The sequence below is a fragment of the Solanum pennellii genome, chromosome 8 (genome assembly GCF_001406875.1).
Source record: "Solanum pennellii chromosome 8, SPENNV200".
NCBI classification, from domain to species: Eukaryota; Viridiplantae; Streptophyta; class Magnoliopsida; order Solanales; family Solanaceae; genus Solanum; species Solanum pennellii.
In genome coordinates, this window is record NC_028644.1 from 28939546 (window position 1) to 28949284 (window position 9739).

Here is a 9739-nt window from a genome sequence, read left to right on the forward strand (position 1 = left end):
TTTTCCCTCCCTAAATAATGAATTTGATTATATTATGTATATTACTTAACATCATGAAAATGTAGGGATTGGAACTATAGTTGAATGAACTCATAAATGAACCCTTTCACTTCACACTAACTACGGATTGGTCTTGCGTATGACTAGAGTGTTTGGGATTGGTTATGTTGTTGAGTATTTCACTATATTACTGGATGATTGTTATTAATTGAGTGTAAGTTCTTGATGAGGACTCTTGGTAGCAATTAGGTAACTCTTCTAAAGTCGTGGTTACTCTATTATGTTGATGTTGACCTATAATTGATGTTGTTATGAAATTGAGGTAGGTATATGTTTCCATGAATATATGATGTCCTATGAATATGTCGAATGTGAAATCATGGTAAGGATATGATAATGCAAGTTGATGATGTTTATCTTGTATGCCTTCCACACTATGATTATGATATGTTAATCTCAAAAAGGAAGGCTGTGATGAAAGGAAATTCTCATCTAAACCTAAAGAGCATATGATCATGTTTATACGAGGACTTAATATCCAATGGCCTATGATAAGTTTTATGACAAATGATGACTTAAAGGTTATTCAAAAAGGGACTTTAGCTTAGCATCGATGAACTAGATATGAGAGATGTACCTCCCCTAGTTGGAAGGTAGGTTCACAATGACTCTCATGAGATAGAGGCTGTCATGTAATGTGGAACTATGAGTCTCCAATACATCTCCTAGCTCTTGAACTATGTTTCTTCCATAGCAGTACTAGCTAGTGGATCCACCTAGAATACTATGTTCATGTTGTGGTTCTACCTTTGCAAGTAGACCACCTTCTTTTGGTGTGTGGTTTCATGACACTAGATTCCATGTTTATCTCACATGGTCTAATGACAATTAAGGTGATTATTCCCTCAAGTAAAATGAAAGACAAGTAAATGAACATTGACTAGGATAACTTGAGGAGTCTACTTAGTATAGGTAGGGGTATGAGACTCTACCTAGACATTGCACAAGTTGACTCTAAAGGAAGTCTTAGGATATTTTTCTCATATAATATGAATATGAAATGTATAATGCTTATGATATACGATGTTTCTCTTATATGATGTTGGCTATGTTAATGAACATGAAATGATCTATGTTGCTATATGTGATGATGACTTCTTATGATGTAAGTTATATGAATCAAAGCATTACTTATGGTCTCCTATCTTTTTTACTTTATTGTGTGGGGTTATGGGACTTCACATGATAATTGCACTTGTAACGTGGAATGGGATTATTGGTATGTATTTTGTAGGTTATGTTTAAATGATCTAATGAACATGAAATGTTAATATGAGTTTATGATGATATATCTTTGGTTACGATCGTGCTTTATGTTTTTGTGATCTTTATCTTGTATACGCTCTCTTACATGTGCATTAAAGGTTTTCAAATAACTTAGAATGCTTTCTAAAGAAATGGTCTTTTTTCATCTATGTCTTTAAATGTTTATTTGCATATAACCATACTTAGTACATGTGGTGTACTAACCCATTACTTTATATAACTACAACTGTTGGGTCCTGCTATTGAAGATTAAGAAGGTCGATTGAACAAGCTTGGAAATCTTTGTCCAAGTATCGGTATGTCCTCATGTTCGGTGATGCTATCTTTTCTTATTCTAGCTTATGAAGACTTTAGTAGTTTTAAGAGATACTCTTTATTTCCTTTTATCATCTGCATTCTATTGTAGTAAGGCCTATATGGTGTATTGACTTTTTATTAGTTAAGTCCCATACTCGTACTTTTTAGGTGATTTTTATGTGAGACAGGTTTTAGACTTTCGTAAGTATGTTTACCATGTTGTTATAACAAGAGCATTAGTAAGCTTCTATGTAAGAGGTCTATGTATACCTCACTTAGTATATGCAAAAGTTTTTATTTTTTCCGCATTTTGACTTATGATATTTTATGATGAATGCTAAGGGCTTGTCTGAGACCTCTGCGAGGACGATGACACCGGTCGCGACTGAGGGTGCTCTCCGATCGTGACAGATATGAAAAGTAGTGCGGAATTAAAACTTTTTACAATAATAATAATAATAAGCTCTTTTATGAAATACTAAGGAATAATTCTCATAGTCATAAGTCATCTTAAAGACACAAGTCAAATATTTTAGGGTCACATCCCTTTACATTGAAAGAAATACATAATAAGTCTTATACAATTCTTAAATAAGAAGTAAAAAAAACATAGACTATATCCTCAAATATATGAGGACATACCAAGTCTTGAGAGAGTAAACTTCCCACTCTTTGTCTTCTAGGAACCTTCACTTGCCTTCAACCTATACTTATAGAGTATAGAAAAATATTGGGTTAGTATAACCATTGTACTAAGTAAGGCATTATGCAAAAACACATGTAAAAGGGGACATTTTTATTGAAATAAAGCTTTCATGTTATTTCAGTAAAACCTTTATGAACATAGTTGTAAAACCACATATAAATCATCATTTAGCACATAAGGTAAAACTTCCATAATTTTAACGCAAGACTATACTTTAGAGCAAACTCATTTCATATACACCTTACATTGAACTAATTTCATATACACCATACAGTGAAATCATCCCTCATAAAAGCTATTTCTATCAAAAGTTATCCTAAGACTCAGTAAGGTAAGATTTGAAGAAACCGCCCATATAATCTCTTCAATAGACACATTATAGTTCCTAAGCTACCAAGGACAGGCACGCTCATCTCATTTAACAAGTCAACATTCAATGCTCAATACACAACAGGAAACATACTTGCATTTAAGAACTTCACGTAAGAGCCATCTCCAAGACAACCCCCAAGTTACACTTAGTGCAATGTGAAAGTAGCATCCCATACTACTACTTCCACTTTAGTGCTCCTTGAGGATTCCCTTAGACTAGGCACATCCCATTCATGATTTACATTATCTTCATAAGTCTTACACATAAATCATCATACATCATAATTCTTAGACATATAATAAACATACTTCATTTCATTAGACATAAAGTCACATTACTTCATTTACATCACATAATTACCCATTCATTCATTTTTACATAAGGACACACCAAGACTCCCTCGAAATGCCTACTCATGCAATGGATAGATAGCGTCTCATACCACCACCTACCCTAATAGTGAACCCTTTTTAAGACTTAGTTCATTGCATTCTTTTGTGGGAGCTAGGTTTAACCGACATAGACCATGAGAGCTAGGCATGAAATCTCGTTATTAACCCCTACCGGATGCGGGATCCCTACTTGCCTAAGGTAGTTCTTCTTTAGACTTTGCATGGGGCTTCCAATAGCTACTCCTATACCGGCGCATAGTTTAGGGATATGGAGGTTGATTCTAAGTAACTTATTCTCTACTAACGAGGAGTACTCATCTCAAGAGATATATTGGACACAACATATCAACTCACAAAGTGTATCCCCCCTTTCTTCGACTCCTTTCGGTGCTAAACATAACTCCCCCACGGAGCCTTAAACATTCATTGAATGTAGGTTAAAAAATAAATATTTAGCACCACATCTGAACTCAAGAAGGGTACTTATCCCTAGATTTCAAAAAGGGTTTCAAACTTCAACTTCTTCTATCTTTGACTCTAAGCATGGTTCTTTGCATGAAAACATTTTACTGATTGAAATATGTTGTTTTTAGTGTAAACCCATGTTCATGCATATTTCCAACTTTTAGCTTATGAAGTAGGTTTAGTGTAGATATCTAGACTACTTGGGAAGCAGAAGCAGCCATTAAAGCCAAGTATCCTTACCTTTTTCCTTCCGATACCACTCCAGCTTGAGGTAATAGTTCCTCTTAAGTTTTACAGTCATTCATTCGTAAATTCAGTTTTAGATTCATGTTCCCTCAGTTTGTACTTTCATTTTTAGTGTAATTGCATGTACTCAGAACTCAATTCAGTCAGAAATCAGTTCTCAGTGTTTAGTAGTGGGGTTTGCATCTCTCTCCCTATATTTCAGCTAGTTTAGTCTTTATTCGAGAAACGAATGTTCCCAAGGGGGAGATAATGTAACACCCCGTAGCCAAAACAGACCAAAAATTAGTTTTTCAGAAAAATCTACAGGTGCTACCAACGGTGGCATCGACGGACCGTAGCCTAAACCACGGTCCGTCCTCCACAACTGTCGATGGATCATAAACTCCCATAAATTTCAGCCTAGAAAAATTAGTTAAGTCTTGGATAACGGACAGACTTACGGTCCGTAGGTCAAATGATGGTCCATAGTCCATGACCGTCGATCAAGACTCCCTTCAACCACTCTCTTACAAGAGCTATGGATGACCAACATGGTTCGTAGGTTGACCTACGGTCGTAGGTCTGACCGTAGGTCGAAAATTTACAGCCAGTTAAGGAGAAATGCAGTTGGGTCAGCTTAAAATGATCATACCTCTTAGCATAAAATGAATTAGGTCTCCCATGACCTACCCACAGATAGATAATTTAATTATCTTTCCATAGCCACCGACTTTGCTAAAATCAGACCTCCGAGTAAAATGTTATGCCCCTTTTAGTAAAGGCCTGTCGAACAGGACCTCACGACGGACCCAACGACGGGGCGTCGGGCGCACGACGGACCGTCAATCCTTGCCGTTGTGAGGCCCGACATCAACCTTCCTAGGGGTATTTTTGACCTTTATCACTCCGTTTAAACCCTAAGTTACGTCGTTTTGACCCTAAATCATCATATTTTAGTCAGTTTAAGCCTAGAAACATAATTAAAACATATCCAAGTCAAATCATTAAATCAAAACTTAGAAAATTAGAAGCAAGAGAGGAGAAAAAATCTCAAGAACCCTAGTTCAAGAAAGCCACAAGCTCCAGCAGTTTTAGCCCCGAAACTTAAGTATTTTTCCGTGGATTTTATCACCAGGTATGTGGGATTTCACTAGTGGGTTTCTTTCACCCATTGGGACCTTAGTTTCAGTCAGTTCTTGATTCTCGTATCATGATTAAACCTAGGGTTTCTAGAACTTTGATATAACTTCATGAATTTATTATATGTTCCAAATCAGATTATCATGTTATTACTCAGATTATCACAAAAATTTCAGAACCCTAGCTTTGTATTTCTTTAGTTCTTGAATTACATATGCTAGGTCATATATTTCAGACACTTCATATATGCATGCCTCAGTTATAAATGCATAATTACCAGATTAATTGTTGCATTCTCAGTTTGTATGTTCAGTTTCCAGCTATCCAGTATTTATAGAAATTCAAATATAATCAGTTAATTTATAGAATTCATTGGGAGTAGCATAAAACCGAGGTTGACTAGGGTTTAGCGTACCCAATAGTCCCAAAATTACTAGCCGAGTAGGTTGTAAGTCCCCTCTGTGGGCAATCAGTTTAATGATCACGCCAGCATGCCTTTATACCTTTGGCAGGGTATATTGGGTCCTTTCGATGGGGCGTATACATCGGACTCCACATTTAGCTCATGTGGTTTTATTATCGGATATTAGTAGCTCCCACAGTCTAGTCAGACTCTCTGCATTGACCATTTATCAGTATATTAAGTATTCAGTTTCAGCATGTTATAAATTGGTCATTGCATCCAGTTAGCCCAGAAATCAGCAGATCACCTTTAGATTATTATACTTGTTTTTGTGCTTGTTTAATTAAGTTTTATTTCAGTTGTACTATATCCTACCTACTCAGTACCTTTCAAGTACTGATGCATACGTGCGCTACATCTTCTCGTGATGTAGGTTCAGGTTCTCAGCATCCAGATCACGCATAGATCGATTTCCCGATCTCCAGTTCAGCAGATTCAGTGGTGAGTCCTCATTCTCTGAAGACAACAGTCATGAGTTTCATTTCAGTCTTTAGTTATTTAGTTTTAGTTTTTCCTAGATTTGGCTGGGGCTTTTCCCAGTATGTCTAGTATAGTTTAGAGGCTATTTTCAGACATAGTTAGATTCAGCTTAGTATTGACTTAATATTTCTTTTGTATGAAACTCATTGTTTTCAAATATCTCAGTTATAGAATATAGGTAATCCCCATCTTTTCATTTTAAGTATGATTTAGCTTCCGCAATAGTTTATTATCTTTAGTATGCTCATGATCATGCCAGTAGGGTTAGCTTGGGATCACTTGCGGTCCTAGGTTCCGTGTCCGCGTCTCTGGGGTAGCTCTGGGCGTGACATGGCTCATCAGAAGACTCCTCAAGTGCTACAGCTGACGTCGGTGCACTAGGAAAGTTTCCAGGAGAAGGATCTGCTGCTGTAGGTTCTTCATCAGTAGATAACAAGTGGAGCTTTGATCTCAAATTCCCAGAATCAAAGTTCCAAGAGGCATCCTCATTCAACAACATTTCTACTTAGGATCACTTCTCCACTGATGGGATTATATAGACGATATGCTTTGGATTGAACACTATAGACAACGAAAATACATTTTTCAAGTTCTTATATCAATCTTAGCATGATAATTAACCAAAGCATATGCTATACAACCAAAAAAACTTAAGTGGCTTACCCGTGTCTTCTTACCAATTCAAGCTTCAAGAGGTTTCATGTTCCAAACAACTTTGTTGGAGAGATATTAAAAAGATAAACACTGGTTGGAACAGCTTCCCCACGAAAGTAATATAGTAGAGGCTTTGCTTTCAGTGAGCTTCTAGCCATTTCCGATACCATCTGATTTTTTCGTTCGGCCACACCATTTTGCTTCGGTGTATATGGGGCTGTAAGTTCCCTCCGAATTCAATTCTCATAAAAAAAAACATTAAATTCTTTAAACAAGAATTCACCACCTTTATTGGTACGAGCGATTTTTTTTTCTGCCACTTTGATTCTCCTCAAATGCTTCAAATTTCTTGAAATTCTCAAAGGTTTCTGATTTGAACTTCAAAAAATAAACCCAGCTAAAAAAGTTGTAATCATCATTAAACATAAAAAAAATACCGACTACCACCCAGGGATTCCGTTTTCATTAGCCCACACAAGTCATCATGCACAAGTTCAAGACAAGTTGTAGCCCTCCATGATTTTCCTACCGGAAAAGATTTTCTTGTTTGCTTCCCATAAATACATCCTTCACAAAACTCAAGTTCATTGATTTTTGACAAGCCAATAACCATATCTTTTTGAACCAAAAATTTCAACCCATTAGCATTAAGTGTCCATAACGTAAATGGCACTGATTAGTCTCATTCTTTCGTTTGACAACTAAGGCAATATTTTAACACTTGAAATATCAAGGGGAAACAATTTATTTTTAGTCATAGATACATGAGCTATGGTGAGTCCATATTTCTTATCTTTAAACCATCACATTCTTGATCATCAAGCACAACAGAGTACCCACTAGTTATCAATTGACCAACACTTAACAGGTTGTGAGACAAAGTGGGAAAATATTGCACGTCATATAAATGTTTCACATTACTGTGGACAGTTTTAATCTCATTAATACATTTCCCTTGAACATGCACTTGTTTGTCATCTCATAGCCGCACCTCGCTTTTCTGTGACTAATCAAGATATCTAAATAGAGACATCAAACTTGACATGTGATTGGAGCATCCGCTATCTATGAACCACACATCGTTCGCAATTTTAGTTATTGGAGAATGAATCATTCGCAATTTTAGTTATTGGAGAATGAATCATCAACAACTTAATTTCTTTTTCCACATTTTGAGTGAAATTGTCTTCCTTCTACTCATCTTTCTGCTTCATCCAGCAATCAACTTCTTTATGACTGAATTTCTTGTAATATCTACATTCCATTGTGATCTTGTATTGACGTGAATCACCTACTTGGTTTCTACCTTTGCCACCACCACGACCTCGTCCAAGAATACTACCTCTGTCGTGTTCCCTACGTGGCGAGTTTTCTATTTTTCCCTTGTAAGAGAACTTACCCTTTACCTGGAATGCATTCTCTTGAACTTTCTCACCGGACCTATTTAGCTTATCTTCATGAGCAAGCAAGGAACTCATTAATTCATCAAAATAAAAAGTAGATAGGTCCTTAGATTGCTCAATTGCAGTTATAACATGATCAAATTGGGTGGTTTAGCTTATCAATACTTTAGACAAAACAATTCAAGTATCAATTTTTTCACCATAGGACCTCATCATTAACAATAGCAGATGTTCTAGACAAATAATCTTGCACATATTCATTTTCATTTATGAACAGTGTTTCAAAATCAAGCCGAAGAGTTTGTAATTTAATAACAATTACCTTGTCTTCACGTAAGTACTCTTGTTTAAAGATCTCCCGTGCATGTTTGAAGGTTTCCGTGGTTGATATGCGAGGAAAATTATCATCATAAAGAGCTTGTTGTATGATGAAACAAGCTTTTGAATCTCTTTTCGATGTTCTCTCAGTTACTTTGCATTCTCTTTCGAAATTCCAGTATCAACTACATCCCACAATTCTTGAGACTTGAAAACAGTCTTCATCTTAAGACTCCAAAACTGATAATTCTCCACTCAGAAGAAAAGGGATTGCTAAGTGTAAAAGGTGATCAATTATAGCTACAAAGTGATTAAAAAGCTTTCTTTGAAAGATTGTGACATGAAAAAAGAGAAAAAAAATGCAAAATAAAAGGGAAAATATTATTGAAGCATTCTTGAGTTGATGAGAATTACTTGTAAAATAATCGTTGAAGAGATGGCTGAAAATAAAGAGAAGAAAATAATGGGTGATAAAGTCTTAAAATGCAAAGTGCTTAAGGAAGTATAAGTCACTATTATATAGTTTTCCTACCTCTCCCCTAGTCTACATTACATCCCATTAAAGTCCTATTTTATTCTATTAAACCATGCTTAATAAGTGAAAATGCACATAATCGGCAAGCCTTTTGTTCTTTGTGCATAAATGTGAATTCTGTTGTGAGTGTGAAAGTATTCTTTGACGCTAAGTCCTTAATTTATATTCAATCTCTTTATTTCATTCTGTGGACTATTTCATCTAGTGAGGGCACTTTTTTCATGATAGATAGATGCATTTACTAGCTTTCTTTGATGAAAGTAGCTCAAGAAACTTAATTTTGATAATTTTAGAGTCATTCCTTGAGGTTAGGAGATTAGAGCTTTGTTCTTTATTTGTATATCTTGCATAATGATTCAAAATATTCTGAAATATGAATATGGAGTTTATATCAACTGTTTTTTGAAATAAGCTTTAATGTTTGCTTGAGGACGAACAAAATATGAAGTGTGGAATGTTGATATGAAGCTCAAAAATACATATTTTTAATCATCATTTGCCTCACATATAGTGCATTTTTATGAATTTTCATTAATAATATATTTTATTGGTAGGATTAAATTGATGGGAAAATAATGAATTTTGTAGCTAAAACGAATTGACGATGGAAAATTTAATAAAGAAATATAGTAGGCAGTTTAATTAATTAACTTGAATACATATACACACACACACACACACACACACACACACACATATATATCTATATATATATATATGTGTATATATATATATATACATATATATATATATACATATATACATATATATATATACATGTATATATAGATATATACATATATACATATATATATATACATGTATATATAGATATATACATATATACATATATACATATATATATATATATATATACACATATGTACATATATACATATATACATATATATATATACATGTATATATAGATATATACATATATACATATATATATATATATA

General features: G+C 34.7%; 1 long non-coding RNA gene across 1 annotated transcript in view; it reads right to left on the reverse strand.

Moving 5' to 3' along the window:
• Positions 1–2076: 2076 nt before the first annotated feature.
• The window catches only part of LOC107026925, a 20202-nt gene continuing 12539 nt past the window's right edge, over positions 2077–9739 (reverse strand). Inside the window, exons 2-3 of the long non-coding RNA XR_001457694.2 lie at positions 8247–8542; positions 2077–2327 (exon numbers count right to left, since the gene is read on the reverse strand). This is a non-coding gene — a long non-coding RNA (uncharacterized LOC107026925). The remainder of the gene's footprint in view (positions 2328–8246; positions 8543–9739) is intronic.